A 17,650-nucleotide genomic window follows, 5' to 3' on the forward strand; every position below is an offset into this window, starting at 1 on the left:
TTATTATCTTTAGTCTTCCTAGTCAGAATCTGCCTCCAAAATTTCTTAGGAGCTACCTTAGAGAGGTGTAAGAGATTCTCCTGCTTTTGACGAATGTACTACCTCTTTTTCCTTTTAGTTAGGGCTTTGTATATTTTTATCTTTTCCATTTTAAGAGATTCATCAACAACTTCCTTAATTGCTCCCCTCGCACTTTTACAATCTTTGTCATACCATGAATTGGTTTTGCTATTTCTTTTATTATTTGAAACTTCAATTGAGAACTTGTTAATAGAATATGAAAGGGTTGTAGTAAAATTATGATAAAGGCCTTCTATGTTGTCTATACTAGAGAAAGGAAGCAAATTAGTTTTTAATTCATTTAGAAAGAGATCATTTTTATTACTATCAAATATTAAGTTCTTTTGGCTGTAAATATTATTTTCTGAGGGAACTCTATGCATGAAAAAATTGAGAGTTATAAGTAAAGGCCTATGATCAGAGTCGGGTTCATGGTCGTTTAAGACGTCAAAATTTATTATTTCATTGTATAATGGGAGATCGGAAATAACATAGTCTAGCACGCTACTACCAAGTCCATGTGGCATGGATGCAGGTCATCTTGTTGAAATTGGGCCACTTCTTTAGATTGTTACAAATTATGAGATCTTGAGCACTACAAAGCTTGACTAGCTTCGACCCAAACAAATTTTCCCCAAGGTCTTCAAAGCTCCTTTTGTACCCACTAGCTACAGTAGGGTCTTCGTCTAACCAAAGAGGATTAGGGTTGGAATGATTGCTTAGAATAATAGCTTGGTTGTTTGAAGTTCGAGCATTAAAGTCACCTATTAAAAGGATATTACCGTCAGTCCTTAGGCCAGAAATATCATTCTCTAAACCATTGTAAGGGTTAGTTTTATCTAGATTCTTCTTCTTATAGAAGGTAGAATTGATGGGGGGGAATAACATATTGCTATGTAGGACTTTTTATTATTAATGTCACTGATCTCTATCCAACTATATTGGTTGTGAGCGTCATTTTTATAAATCCTGACATGGGGGGAGATGTTTTTCTTAATGTAACAAGCTATTCCCCCAATGCCTCTACGGGGGGATCGCTTGTTCTAGGTAGACCATAGCGTAAATCCATCTATGTTAGGGACCTTATATTCTTCGTGCTTCCAAGTTTCAACAAGCAAAATAATATCAACAGCATTTGAAATCCAACTTAGCTTGGGGCCCTTGTTCCATGGGAAGCCCTGACAATTCCAAGAAAGGATCCGAAGTATGTTTAATTGCTATTGATTACTATCTTTTTGGTTTCTATCTCGAATAAAGGCTTTTCTATTTCTGATTATTGCCCATTTTCCTTCCTTTCTAGCTTCTTTTACCTTTTGAACCTGCTTTCTTAATTCTGCTTGATCTTCTGGAATGAGATCTTCATTTATGAATATTCTCGTTCCTTTTAGACTTGAGGTTTTACTAAGTATGTTGTACTTATGATCAGTGGAGCTCATCTTTATGTAGATTAGTCTTCCTTTATTCTCGGTTAATTTCCCCAACCTTGTTGCTTATGTGATACACACTGTTTCAATTTGTAATCTATTATGTAATTCTGTCTGGGCTAAGGCTAAAGTATCCTCATCTACTTCCTGTTTTAAACTGAAGATTATAAGGTTCAAGGCCCTTTTTTTACGTTCATGGCCTAATTCTATTAACCTTTTCATTTCATCTTTAACTGGTTTGATATCTAACTTATCTACCACATTATTTAGGGTGAGGCGGCTATTAACTTTTTCTTCTAGTTCTTTAATCATGTCTTTCATTTTAAGACTCTTTAAAGTATCAACATCTCCTTGCTGGGACGGTTGGTTAGTATCTTGGTTTTGTTTTTCTATAACCTGCAATCTAGCCTCCATTTTATTCTCCAGTAGTTCTATTTTATTTTCTATTTGTTTTTGGATCGTGTCTTCAAGAGATGCAAATTTATTTTCCAGCATGGCTTCTAACTCTTTTTGTAGCTTGGCTTCTCTTTCTTCTCTATGTTTCTCTAAAGACTCTATATACTCATAAAGGCCTTGTAGAGTAACTGTGCTAGGTCTGCCCTTGGTAATCTTTGGTAACTATGGTGAAATATTCATACTTGAAATTATATGAGCAAATATGTATTAGAAAAAGAAAAAGATAAGGAATGTGTGCACCTGATATCGGCAAACTTGACTGCAGATCGTCAGTGCCCACCGCAGCCTGCAGACCGAAGAATATATGCAAAGAATATATAGAATATGTTTTTAATTCTTTCACCGAGCCTCGGAACTCTTTCACCGAAGAATATATGCAAAGAATATATAATGTACGTGTTTAACTCTTTCACCGAGCCTTAGAATTCTTTCACCGAAGTATATATAGAGTACGTGTTTAACTCTTTCACGGAGCCTCAGAACTCTTTCACCGAACTCTTTCATGGAGCCTCAAAACTCTTTCACCAAAGTATATATAGAATACGTGTTTAACTCTTTCACCGAGCCTCAGAACTCTTTCACTGAAGAATATATGTGAAGAATATATAGATTACGTTTTTAACTCTTTCACCGAGCCTCAAAACTCTTTCACCGAAGAATATATGAAGTACGTGTTTAACTCTTTCACCTTCCACTGACCTTCCTAGCCTTTTACAATGTCAAAATTTATTTATATTTTATTAATTTTGTTTATATCAATAATATTAAATATGGTTGTGTTATATTTTAGTGCTAATGTTACAAAAATAGTTGTTATGATTGATGAGTTTAATCATGGTCGAAAAGGGTTGATCATTATTGACCATATTAGATCATAGAGATCTTGACAATGGTTGATATTGACAATTGTTGATTATATTCAAGCATATTCAATAATGATCCACTATGGTTGACTATATTCAATAATGGTTGATGTTGACATATTCTTATTGAAAATGGTTGACCATCATTGACCATATTCAATATCATTGACCATGGCCTATCATAGTTGACAATTGTTGATTATGATTGACCATGGTTGACATGGTAGACAATAGTATGGTTGACCATGCTTGACCATGGTTGATCGTAGTAGACCATGATTGATCACAAATGACCTTGGTTGACCATGTACGGCCATAGTTGATCATCGTAAACCATATTATGGCCGATCATGGTCAATCATGGTTGACTATGATAAACTACATAACTCAAATTCGTACACAATATATAAATCAAATGTGTAATTCTAACAAATTTCTAAATAAAAATAACCCAAATAATAAAAATTAAAGCTTAAAATAATTAAAATGTACTTATATCAATACCAATACTTATTAATTTTATTTATAATTGTATCAATCTAGATTTAATAAATAATTATTATTACATTTTATTTATTGAATATCAATTTACTTTATTTCTTAAAAAATTAAAAGATAAAAACTTTGTTTATTAAAGATAAAATTTTGTTAATAAAGTCTTCTTCTTCTTTTCTTTTTTCTTGTCGAAATTTGGTCATTTTTCTTTTCAAAAAATCCAACCACTTATGTTTAAATGATGTTTTTATAGTGGTAGACTTTTTGAGAGCGAAAGAACAATTTATGGTAGGGTCGGTCGAGTGGGCCAACCCTATGAGTTTCTACAAATTTTGTCAGCCATATGTCTTGATAGTCCATATAGAACCTGCCGCGAAGGAAGACATGGCATATTTAGCCAACTGACCCTTTTTTTTTATATAATGGTAAACTTTAACAATCATAACTCATATCTCCAAAAAAATTCTGCTAATTCTTTGTCAAAATTTTATTAGAATTTTCACTATTTTCTACATAAATTTATAGCTTCATTAAACTACTCTATTAATTATTCCTTCTCACCCTTATCAACTTGGACTCAAAGCTATATTCATTTATTTGTATAATTACAATAAAAATTAACATTAATAACCCAATGTTAAGAGGAACCGACATACTAACACTGAATCTTGCCATAAGTAAACCTTGTTCATGAATCCCATGAGTTCGTCCGTGGCTGGTACATGGCTTTGCATGAAGCTCTCATCACCCGCTGTGTAAGACCGACAGCCACCCAATCTAGGATATTTTTAAATTTTAAATAAATTTCATAATAGAGTAGTTAAATTATTTTATTAAATAAATATTAGAATATATTAATTTTATTTATTTACTTTTATATGCAATTAAAGTTAATAATATATAATTAAAATGAATCCATAAAATGTGTAAAATTATTAAAGAAAAATGCGTTAAAACCAGGTCAACATAACATGAACATAACCAGTACCGCTTACTAAGTACTAAACCATCAATAATAATAATATAAAAAATCATTTAAGAATTAGCAAAGATCGAGTGGACTTCGAACGTTAGGAGTGGACTAGAAATCACTCACTACTATAGACACATTACCAATCTCATGAATCAATAACATGTACCATCACCTATCGTATACTTGGACGATAAATGCGTTTGACTTTAGGATCGTCCTACAAGTATTAGGAAAGAGCTAACCAGCCATACGTTGGGTATTTAATGCCGAAATATATGCATGCAACTTAGCCCGATAACACGGGAGCGCCCAAATATTATTTAATACCGAAATTGCCCGCTCCCGTGTTATCGCGTTAAGTTGCGTGCATATATTTCGGCATTAAATACCCAATGTATGGTTGGTTAGCTCTTTCCCAAGTATTATGGTGACACAAAGAAACAACTGGCTACATAAACCATATATAATTCTTTGATGGGAAGGAATTTAGACCTTTTCAGCGTGTACCAAAGCATGGAAGTTGGTATTACAAAAAAATAATTCACTATGCATTTGCGCATAGAAAAGTTGATACTATAGGAAGATGAAATTTTGTTTAATATGAAAATAGAGTTATTTGGTGATATGTCATTGTTTAAATGTATAATGTATATATGATTCATATGCATGTAGTTTTTAGTTTATTTAGTTATGATGTTATGTGCGAAGAAGAAGTTGAACTTCTTCAAGTTTATATATAAGGAGAGTTGATACCTAACTATTTGCAAAATATAAAATAAGTTTAAGTATTTGGAAACTAATACCAAACTATTCCATTTTAGTTTCTAATTTCAAAGTATTGAATCTTAATTTCTAAGTGCAATTTTATAGATTGTTCTTAATTGAAGAAAACATGACATTTTGATAATATTATTTTTTTCCTCGAGTTCATTCCATTTTTATTGGTATTTATTTACATGGAATGGGAAAACAAGTTTTTTTGGCAAGAATTACTTTTAACTATCTTTTTGCAAAATGACATTTGTGTTGTTTTTTTGTTTAATTGTGTAGTCATATTTACACTTATTAGTTTGATATATAATATATTTGCTAAAACAAATAAGTAAAAAGTTAGAGCACTTTGCATCATATCAACGAACAAGAATAGACCGAGGAAAATGGTATTTCCTGGTTATTAGTTTTCAAGAGTTTTATTGTTTATGTCATAGTCTCACCAAAGGTTCTAATATGAGTTGCATTGTAAAAATAATGTACATATATTGTAATATTTGGAAGAACAAAACAAAGAAGTGACCGAGTCTCAGGACATGGATTGTAGAGCTAGAAATGGAGAATTCCTGGTAGGGATGATATAATTTATTGTGCAAACTTGAACTTGATGATATGCATTAAAGGCTTAGTGGTCCATGAAGTAAAAGGGATGGTATGTGAAATTTAATGGTCTTAGGAAAATATTTAGGCTCATGCTTGTTTGAAATAATACAAGGAGAAAAAGGGAAAAAAGTTATGGACTGAGTGCAAGAGCAAGGACGCAGTAGTAAGGGAGGGACATGACACTTGTTCCAAAAGAAAGAGAGGCATTTGGAAGAGATGATGTGGATATAGGGCCAAATTCAGTTTTACTGAAGACAAAAAAGATAAATAATTTATGATTTCCATTTCCAATTAATGGCTTATGCCACATTGTCATTGTAATAGATATGGATAAATAACAAGTGTAATATGAGTGGTTTTTAATATATATGCGATGCATCTGTGAATTAATATTTTCCTAATTTATATATTGATTGTGTTTATGATTATGCATGGGCACATGTGTCCTATGATTCTATGAAAAAGTAAGTAAGTTACTATAGTAAATGATAGTAATTACAGAGTGTCTAAACTTCAGAAAAAGAAGAGGCCTATAATAGCTTTTCCTAAATGATTAATGATATCATAAATAATTCAATAAATGAAGTTAAGGACTTCAACGATCTATTCAAATTGAAAAACAAGATCATTTAGAACAACTGATTTATGAGACTCTTTGTATTAATGTATAAATCTATACCAAATACGCTCTGTTTGACAAAGACTATCAATGTGTACATTAATATATTTGTTTACAAAATGTTGTCATGATAGAAAAATAATATGCGAAAGATCAAATGAATGTACTCGGGTTGATTATGTCTTGTTGTAGTGCTTCTATAGGCTTAGTATTTATTGTGCATGAGCCTCCATTCTTGCCATAGGGAGCTTGGTAATGAGGATCACAAGTCTTTTTCAATAGCCAAATGCCCCGGTTACTCATGAGCAGTCTGGAGGAGCTACTAAGAGAGTTCGTGTGCATTGTAGAATAGTTGGTGTGTGTTAGGTGAGGTGGAAGCTCGATGTAAGGTGGCTTTAGGCTTCTATGAGATAAGAACTTTAGGAACGCCTATGTCACTGTGCGAGGAATTCCCTACCCAAAGGCAAAGAAGCATTGCGTGATAGTAATTCCTCAATGTAGATATCATGCAAGCTCAAAAGGGGTAACACCGTGGAACTTCTTAGTATGACTTTGATAGAGTGACGAGTTTCTCATTTAGATCTACAAGCAGAATGGATTCCTGAGAAAAGCCCGCAATCGAGAGGATTAACTAGAGGTAGTTCATGCAATAACACACTTGGTCTTGAAGGACAGTGCAAAAATGTTGACTAAAGACTATGCATAGTGAAGAGCCAAAGGGCTATGACACAACCATTCTTGAAAAATAAGAAAGGATGTTAAGTGTTGAGCAAAGGGGTAAAATGTTAAATTTATAGAAAGAATTGGATAAGGCTTATCCTGTTGCAGTTATGACCATGGGTATGGAAATTTTTGATTGGGGTAGTTGGAAGGTTGTATTCCTTTTTTACAAAATGTTTTTGGATCCGAATTTCGACTTAATTCTCAGAGGAAGAAAAAAAAACAAGAAGAAGAAGAAGAAGAAGTTTAAGGCTTCTGCTTTTATACATTTTGTGATGAATAAAAGAAAAAATTGTAGAACAAAAAAATAAAGGAGACTAAATTTTCATTCACTAACTATGAAATAACGACAAGTACAAGATTAATGTCAGGATTGTCATGGGTATTTCTTTTTTTGTGAGTCGTTCATACAGTCAGGGGACCGGACAGTCAGACATTCTTTTGTTTTATGATTCATTTATATTATCGTGACCTGGGGTAGACCTTAGTTGGGGCAACTCATTAGGTCGATTAGTTTCATAGTCTAGCAATGTTGAGGTCGGTAGGTTGGCCCGATTATTCAAAAACAAATCATGGTTAGCTCGAGTTTCTATTCACGTGGTCGGAATGTCGGGAGCTTGTATTTTTTTTTTACAATTTTTTTTTAATCTGACTTGCTACTAAAATCTTCAAAAATAAATAAATAAATTATATAAGGCTTTTGTGTTTATTGATTTCGTGACACACAAAGGGAAAAAAATCTTGTTAGAAACATGACAACAAAGTTGCAAATTATTTAGTTAACATTTAGATTATAAGTTTCATACCAAAAAAATACAAAACAAAGAAATATAGAAGACTGGATTTTCCTCTATCCAACAGGTTGTGAAAAGAGTTTACTATGTGCACACCGGCAATTATTTTCTTGACTCTCAACTCGATTATTGATATCATAAATATATATGCTATGTGACACTATAAAGTATTTTTAGAATTTCAATAACTGATTCTCAAAACCTATATTACTTGTTTTTTCATGTTTACATTTATATCTAACAATATATTTATATCTAGTTACAATTGTATTTAGAACATGAAAAACAATTGAGATAGTTGAATACAAGAACATAATTTAGCAAGGAAACACAAATGCTCAATCTATTTTAGATCCCTACCGTGCAACAATATGTTGTGGCTCTTCTATGACAAAAATGGATTGCTCCATTACAATTGCATTTAAATAAATTTGATAAAAAAAGTGTATGTCTTGTCAAGAAAATGAAATTGAAGCTATTTTCAAACTTGGAACCAAATTGCTAAATATACAACAAATGTCAAGTGGACAAACAATGCACATTGTTTTGTGTTTGTGCTTGTATTCAATTTCTAGAAGAACAATTTTCATGAAAATTGGTCGAGTTGGAGAAATAACATATTGATTCAAGTGGATATTGGTGGCCACCTGCCTATTCGAATTGGACCCCCACTGTTGTTTCTTTTCAGTTTCCTTAATTGTAGCACAACTTACTACTTTTGGCAGTTTTCAGGTCCTAAACTTCCGGAGTCATTTTAAGGGACTAAAAGAAATTTTTAGGAAAAACGGAGAGACTGAAAAAGTCTCAAACAAGGTTACTAGTTTGTTTTCGGCCTCCTCTTTGAGATATTCAGAACAAGGTATTATGATAGCCAAATGAAGATCGTATGCCAAAGTTACGGCCCTGGGAAGTTGATGTACCAATTTACCCAAAGGGGGCCATAATTTTGATGCTTCATTTCCTAGGGTTAGGTTTTTAGATGTTTAGGGTTTTCCATTGTTTCTCAATAATAAATAGTTCTTTGAGCCTCATTGTAACACAGTGTAGTGGCATGTAGCCACCACATCTCTTCTCAAAGATAAGCTACCATCGTCGGAGATAGCTTATTTCCATTTATGTATGTAAGCATATTTCGGTTATTTGATATTAATGAAATAAAGTTTTATTTTTGTTGCATCTCTGTCTTTATGTGTATATTTGTATTTTTTTGCATTCTTGCATAATTGTGGATCAGTGGCATTAGAGTGGTCTGCTCTTTCTCTATTTTTCTTTGCATATATCCAACGAGGTAAGGGTATAAGGAGTTAGGGCTTGAACTAGTCAAAACTTTGCAAGAACGACCTTGCAAACCCTGCTGACCTCCCATGGAGGAAGAAAAGAAAGACCCTTTAAAAATATTGCTCAAGGAAGCCCTTGAGCCACAAAGGAATGCGATGATGGATAACTTGGCCTAGATCCTTCGATGACCACCCATAGATGACACATATTCATCCAGCAGCCACTCTGGAGGTGCCACTCCTTTTAAGGTACAAGTTAACTTTGACATTCCCATATTTGAAGGTTAGATAGATGCAAACACCGTAGATATATGGTTAAATCTATTGGAAGGATTTTTTTCAGTTCATGACTTTTCCAATTGGGAAAATATTACTTTTGGACTCCTCATAGTCACCCCACATGTCAAGGATTGATGAGAAACCTATTGTGAAAAAAAGGATGAGAGGGAATCCTCACTGTTTTCATCCGCACAAACTTCAAATTATTTCTAAGACACCATCAAGGAAAAATATTACCCTGTGAGGAGATATGAAGATAAATACATAAAGTGGACCACACTATGACAAGGAAGGGACCAAGATGTGCAGTGTTCACAAATGTTTTCCATGCCCTTCGAACGAAGTTGGATATCAAGGATTTTGAGTGACACTTGGTACTCAAGTACTACAGCTACCTGGAAATCTCCTCTCTTGGCACCACCTATCAATAAATTGTCAAGATCAAGAATAAATTTAAACAGAAGAAGCAATACTTTGGATTTGCGAATCCAAAGCAAGGGAAAGGCATAACAAAATACAAAGGCAAGGCAGGGTGACCCAGGACAACCTACTGAAAATAAAAGTAAATAACAACACCATGAAGACAAAGAAGGCACAGGGAAATGAAATGGTGTGAGTTCCATAAGAGCCCCACTCACAACAAAATTGAGTGTCGAGCCAAGCATTCACTGATGGATGAGGCGAAGGCTTCCAAATCATATGCATGTTCTGACTTTGAGTCAAAAACTGACAAGGGGAATGATAAAGGAAGAATATTATCAATGCAGAGCCTAGTACCACCATTGCCACCACCAAGATCCAAAAGGATAAGCCCAAAGATCCATATGAGGGGGAGCAAATCTTCCACTCACAAATGTGGGTGAAGGGTTTTCCGCTGCAGTACATTTTCGACAATGGAAGCCAAAATAACCTCATTTCAGTAGAGGTCGTGAAGAGGTTGGGCCTATTGACCACACCACACCACACCAGTAGTCGTACACCATCTGATGGCTTCACCAAGGGTGAGATCTTTGTGTCAGCCAATAATGTTGCTTTCCCTACAACATCAAGTCCTTCATAGATGAGGTATTGTGTGATGTTGCTCCTCTTGAAGTCTATGATGTATTATTAGGCCAACTATACTTGGGTGATTTAATTATGAGTTAAATCCCTATTTTTAAACTGTTAACCCGAGGTTCGTGAACTGATAAGGTATATGTGTACTATATGTACTAGGTGATTATTTCTTAGAATAGATTAATCTAATGCAAGAAACTTGAAACTAATTACAAAGACAATTAATTCAATCCAAGCCAATCCAAACATAAATGAATTGAATCAATACTAACAAAACAACATGAATCAAAATAACATAATTGAAACTAAACTAAAATTTCATAAATGAACCCACACTTTCTTGAGATGAAACCACACTTGCTTCAAATGAAAATCACAATTGTTGAATTGAAAATCACAATTGATGAATTGAAAATCACACTTTCTTAAAATGAAAAGAAATGAAATAACATAATTACACAATGTTACCAATATGTACAAAAATTGAAAAAGGTGTGCAAATTGTGGTTGATGGGGGCCCTCCACTCCTTAACAAGCACAGCGAATGATTATCAAAGCTTGGAGATCAAATCAACAATATGCATTCCATAAAATGAAGTTCAAGAAAATATCGAAAGATATTACAATAATTCAATTTTCTTCTTCTCTATCCTCACTTTACAAACTACATCTTGGATGGGACTCTTCATCTGGAACTTGGAACTCTTTTATATGATGGATGCACTCCTATTTATACAAAAACTTAAGATAACTAATCAATAAATATAGATCCACAAATCTTTCTTAGATCCACATTTACCTCTTTTGGTTACACCCAATCACCTAACAACATGAGATGCAAAGCCTCTCGAATGTCTCTTCTAATTTTCGTAGGAGACACATATCAAAACATCCATGATTCTTCTCCTTTGAATGCACTTAGTCAATGATCCAAATCTTCTACAAATATTCCACAAATTTTTATGAGTTGGAATTAAAATATGAATTTGTGTTTGAGTGGCCAAATAGGACCCTTCCATAATCTTCAAATATGTATACAATATCATAAAACTCATACCACTTTTAGATATATATGAAAACATATTAATTTCATAATATTTAACCATAAATTCTCTTAAAATACTTAAAATAAATTACTTGGAAAATAATAATGATAAACCCATATGATCATGAAAATTCTTATTAATGTAGGGTTATGGAGCTATAGAATATGTTAAAGACTTATGAAATATGGTAAAATGATGGAAATGAGGGTAAACGGGGATAAAATTTTGGAGGCCCAACTCTCCCCCCAATTGGAGATGTTGCATGTCCTCATGCAACTTTGCATTGATTACCTTAATCATAAGTTGATATTATTGAAATGTTTTGCTTCTATATGAACTTTGGTTTTGTATTGATTCTCTTTTAACTTTGCATAATCATATAATTTGATAACTTTATTCACTTTGCAAAGTGTACTTGAAAGACATTTGATTGCAATATAATTTTTATGGTTGGTTCTTGTGTGACAACCAAAAATTTATGAGTATTGGTTCTTGTGTATAAATTGAGGTGAGCCTATGAGGCATGTAAGAATAGAAGTGTGCAAGTGAGTGTGAGGAATGAGAGCCCAATCATTGGGCCATGATTTCTCTTGTAAATATTTTCTTTAATTAATTATTTTTAGAGTTTAAATGTATTTTGTTATTGGGTGAATCTAAGTTCATTTTTGGTATTATGGTGTGTGTTTATGATTAAGTCGCAGATCTATGGTTATATGACATGCATCAAATTTTTGGTATCAGAGAAACAGCTAGGTTGACAAAGCCGAAGGATCAGGAAGATTGAAATTCTTTTAGCATCCTAGCTTTTCACTGAAAATTTGACAAGAGATTTAATTATTAACATTTATTTTTACATTGGGAGAAATTTTATTTCACTTGCATTGATAGTTGTGCAGGCCGTGCATATGAAGCTGAGGCTTGTGGCTATCGAGTGCATTTGAAAAGCTTGATCCATAGGAGGAGGATCTCACCAGTCTTGAAATGTGCACATCTTTGGAGGAGTTGTCTCTCGGTGGATGTAGCAAACTCAAGAGGATACAAGCGTTGGGAAAGCTCCCAAAGCATAGAAGAATCAATGTTCATAATTGTGATGAGATAGAAGAGTTACCAGTTTTGGAAAAATTGTGATGCCTACGGGTTATTGCATGTCCCAAGTTAAAATGCATAGAAAGATTGGAGCAGTACATAGAGCATCAATATTTAGAAGTTGTAAAATGCACTGAGATAGAAGAGCTACGAAGTGTGAAACATTTAATGTCCTTTCGAAAACTTTCTGTAAGCAACTATCCCAAAATGCAATGGCACCAGAGAGTATTGGAAACATCATTGAAGCACCTGTGCTTAATTTTAGGATTAAAGATTGTGTTGGCATCGTTCTTATGATGAGATTAAAAAAATGATTCCGCGTCATTTCGAATAAGCCATAGTAGAACGTTGGATACTATTGTGGTGATCACGTGTAGCTTCCTGGAAGGCATGCAGACCTATCCTGATCACATTCTTCATGTCACGGTGCATAGGCATTTGAATTCTGACTTGGATTTTGGCTTCTAGATAGAGTAAGACTCTGAATTGGTTATGAATCGTGAGTTGTTGCAAAACGAACTGAGTTGGTTCTTACTGTAGTTAAATAAGAATCACTTTGAACATATACTTTTTGCAAAAGATTCATTTCGGTCAAACTTTCTTACTCATTGGCAGGTTTGGTATATTAAGTTGAAATGGAAACATAAGATAAGTTATGACTAGATTGATGCTTGGTTGCTTTCATTAATTAATTCAAGTGTTTCCTTCCACTTTACCAAGTAGAAGAATTTGGAAATATGTCAAGGCAAAGAGTGACATCAAATCCTTAGTCCGTGCTTACCGCTCTGGTCGCCAAGCAAGACTTGTGCCAAGGCAGCGTTATGATTTAGAGACAAGTTACTTGCATGATTCAAGTCAATGTTGTAATGATGAGAGAGAGAATTAGTTTTGAAGTAGAAGATTTATTTATGCAGTGGTATAATTAATATACTAGTGTTAATGTTTGAAACAAAGGTCTATTTGTAATAAAGTCAAATGATTCTAGTAAGTTGTGTCAAGGCCAGATTCAAATTTAATTTTTTTTTTTTTTTTATATAAATTTCTGATAAAGTAAAGATGAAAAGTTTATGAAATAAGTTGGCCAAGTAAATTATCAAGTTAGGCATAGATAGAAATTGAAGTCAAAGAAATTATTGGTTGTAAAGTCCTTGCACAAGTTGACTGTCTCCCAATTGTAAAATTCAATTCAAAGAGTCATTAATCGAGTTGAGAGACATGTTTGAGTCACAATGTTGAGTTCAAATAAGATTGGATGTCAAAATTGTAATCAAAAGGTAGATGTGTAAGTTGTAGAGCTTAAGTCAAGAGTCAAAGTACACCAAGGTCCATTAAAAGTTGACATCAAATTAGAAGTCTGGAGTCAAAAGGAAATTTAGATTCAAGTCAAAACTGTCATTGATTATAATGGGTGCATGATTGACAAAGCTCGACACCCAAAGTCTATTCAAAGTGTTGTAAGTAAAATTTGAAGAGTTACTACAGTTGTTGTTCACAGCAAAAAGGAGCAGAAAGGAACCATTGACCAAGTTCAGAGGAGATAACTTGGTAAAGTGATTCAATTATGGGTTACAATGAACAAGGTGAAGTTCACGAAAGGAGAAGAAAATGAGGATACAGATTCCAAATAAAGGCCATGACAATTCCATAGCAGTTGGAATTGGTGATGAAGAGAAAGAGATAGTTGAATTAAAGGCATCACTTGACGTGCTAATGGAGTTTTTACAAAGACAAAAACATGGATGGGCAATAAAGCAAACTATTAAATGACCAATTAAAAAGTTGATTGAAAGAAGAATGAAGAACAAACAAAAAGTTTTAGAAGCAAAGAAACTCCAGACAAATATATACATTTTTGAACCAGAGAAAGGACCATTGTTGGGTGACAACAATGATGATTTGAACATGGGTTTGATTCCCACAAATGACACCATAAGTTATTTTGAAGAACAATTATTGAAGACTATTGTGGAGATTGAGAAGAGGCTAGAAAAAACTAAGGATGATTAATGTCTAGTATGGACACCAATAAGAAAATTGAAGAAGATGAGGAAGATTCAGTGGAAGCTTGAAGGATTGTATGCTACATAAGGAAGGGATTCAGGAAGTCATAAGAGAGACCTCCAGGTCTCATGATTTTGAAACTAATACTTATGAACTGTGTTTCAGATAGTGGATAATCGCAAGAAACTAAGAGTAAGATGGAAATTAAGTAAGCTCAGGAACCATTGGAGGAAACTATGAAAGTCTACAAAGGCATATGTATGGAGATTGTTGCTGCAGAAATGGAATTTTTAGAGGATTGGTTGGACAATCCAAAGAATAGTTGTGAAGCAAATGAAATGATGTTAGATTGCAACAATTTCATGGAGGATGAGGATGAGGTTTCAATGAAGAAAATGCAATATCAAAGTGGTAGCAATGAGGACGACTCCAAGAAAAAGAGGGAGAGAATGATAGAATATAAGTGGTATCCTAGTGAATTCATGGAGGAAAAGAGTCATTTTCAACAAAGAATGGGTGATTTTTACCAGCAAGAAGACAAGTTGGCTATGGCAATTAAAGAGATTATAATATTGATGGTGAAAGTGTCACAAAAGAGACATATTGCAGGAAGGAAAAAAGATAGCAGAAGCTTGTTGATGACAATAGAACAAACATCCATCAGCAAGGAGAAGGGACAATTTCCACATAAATTTTGGAAGCCTGGAAGACAAGAAAGGACAACCAAAAAACATCAACAACATAACGGAGTACATGATCGGTGACAAATTAATGTTTGGGATCCCAGAGGATTTTTATCATCTTATGAAGACTACTGGTTGGGAGACCATGATTTTCTTTTACCTGGGGAGACTGATGTAGATGCATCTAACTTGGTTCAATTGTTTATTAGAGGAGCTAGTTTATCAAGTTAGGATTTAATTAATATATGTATTTTTCTAATAGATTTAAGAGAGAATGATAATTCTTGTAAATAGGAGAAGATTTGAGAGTATTGTGGAAGGTTTGAGACGATTATGGATTAGTTAGGTCTTACCTAGGGATAAGGGATTAGATGAGAGATTTTATGGATCATGAGAGATATTTTGGGAGTTTGTTGAGGCTCTAGAACCTATTTTGGTTTAGATAGATTTGTATAAATTGAGTGAGCCTATGAGACATGTAAGAGGTAGAAGTTTGTGAGTGAGTGTCAGAAATGAAAGCCCAATCATTGGGACATGATTTCTCTTGTAAATATTTTCTTTAATTAATTATTTTGAGAGTTTATGTGTATTTTGTTATTGGATGAATCTCTGTTCATTTTTTCTATTATGGTGCGTGTTTATGATTAAGTTGAAGAGCTATGGTTATTTGACCTGCATCAGTGGATCTTAAGAGAAGCATATAGTTCTCTTGTGCAAATGTGGGTTAAATAATAAGGCCCTCTCTTATTTGCATGATGTGTTCCTAGTATAAATCCATCTTAGAGTCGAGGCCATGAAAAGATTAAGTTCAAGTAGATTGAATGAACTGTTTATAAATAACCTCTCTAACAAATTGACAAAAACATATAATGATGTCATTTACATTGGAGGTGTATATCACTTGAATTGTGTTACAACTTTAATTGTTCCCCACAAAAATGTGTCATGCTCCCTCACGATGATGCATCATCCCTACTCGAGAACAACCTCACAATGTAAAAGGAATTTACACATGACGTAACTTTAATAGTGCCCCACATTCACCCACTGGATCAACATTCTCATTTTATTTTCTCTTTAGTATTATCCATTAGGGCTAGAGAGGCCTTGTATTTATGAGTGATATATTCATTGTCAACTCCTTATGTGGGAGAACACTACAAGCTTCATGTCAACCTGAAGTATAGATATTGTGAGCAATTCATATTGAGGCTTTGCAAATTATCTAGTTGTTATACATTTGTTATACATGGTAATAAGGTAATTACCCACAAATAATACCCTCAAGACCAATACCTGGTTCTCTAAAAATAAAATGGTGCTAATATGCTCAATCATAGGTGAAGGATTCTTTTCAGAGGTTAGTGTGTTTGTTTAAGGTGTTGTTTTCTTCCTCAGATGCTTAGTGGTTAAATGATACAGGGGTTAAGAGTTAAGGGCAAAGGGCTTGGGATTAGGGGATTTAGGGGTTAAGGGCTTAAGAGTTATAGGATTTAAGTGCTAGGGGTTAAGGGGTTAGGGGTTAAGGTGTTTAGGGGGTTCATGGATTCTAGGTTATTACTGTAAGAATTTTTGAACTGTAAGAATACTAACAAAGCATTAATTTGTTAGTACAAAGTTGGGTAAAAATTCTATAAGAAATTTCTAGTTTTGATTGATATTTGAAATTGGGTAAAATCCCTACAAGGGATTCTAATTTATGTTGAAGTATTTAAAACTTAGAGAAGGATTGGGAAATTCATGAGCTTAGATATTTCTCTACATTGAGCGATAGTTCAATGAAGGATTAATAGCCAAAGAAATTGTCACTGATCTTGCGGCTCAATTTATGGGTGAATGAAAACAAATTGAAAGATTTCGCAATCTTGGTTTTGTGTAGAATGTGGTCTATTATGTGATTTGTGAACGTTTCTCTGAGAAAAGGCTTGGCCAAAGATATTTGTGGGGTCCTTTGAACTGTGTTTTACAAAAGTACACGGAGATGACGTTTTAGAGTCCAAGCTTGGGGTTATCTATCAATATTGTGGTGGAATCGAATTTGCAAGAGATTCCACAACACTTAGAAATGGCAAAGAAAGAAACTTTGACCAAATCAAAGAAGCCTATTTGGAATAACCAAGTATACTTTATTTTGGGAAATGAATTCCATTTTAAATCCAACTATCATATGAATGTGAAATGTCTCTCTGGATATAGAGAATTTGTCTCTGGGAAATTATTTTGTTCTCTTATAAAATATGAACTTAATTAATTGAAAGCATGAGATGGATATACCTAACTTAAAGACAAGACGTGGATGGTGGCAGCTTAAACTTACATTGCTGATAGAGAATCTAAAATCCCAAGGTTGAAATGTCCAAGTGTCCTCGGTTTTGAAGTTCCTCTTGAGAGGTCGCTACTTGAAGGGCAAGTTGAGCTTGCCATTGACACCCTTCCACTTGATC

At 33.7% G+C, this 17,650-nt stretch overlaps 1 non-coding gene across 1 annotated transcript; it reads right to left on the reverse strand.

Moving 5' to 3' along the window:
• Positions 1-3,584: 3,584 nt before the first annotated feature.
• Positions 3,585-3,711, reverse strand: LOC149211739 (U11 spliceosomal RNA). Its single transcript, XR_016251322.1, has one exon. It is a non-coding gene; the product is annotated as a U11 spliceosomal RNA (small nuclear RNA).
• Between the last annotated feature and the right edge of the window lie 13,939 nt (positions 3,712-17,650).

This window comes from Pinus tabuliformis, chromosome 1_1 (genome assembly GCF_031772625.1).
Source record: "Pinus tabuliformis cultivar Carrire ecotype Pingquan chromosome 1_1, CPIR1, whole genome shotgun sequence".
In the NCBI taxonomy this organism is placed as follows: Eukaryota; Viridiplantae; Streptophyta; class Pinopsida; order Pinales; family Pinaceae; genus Pinus; species Pinus tabuliformis.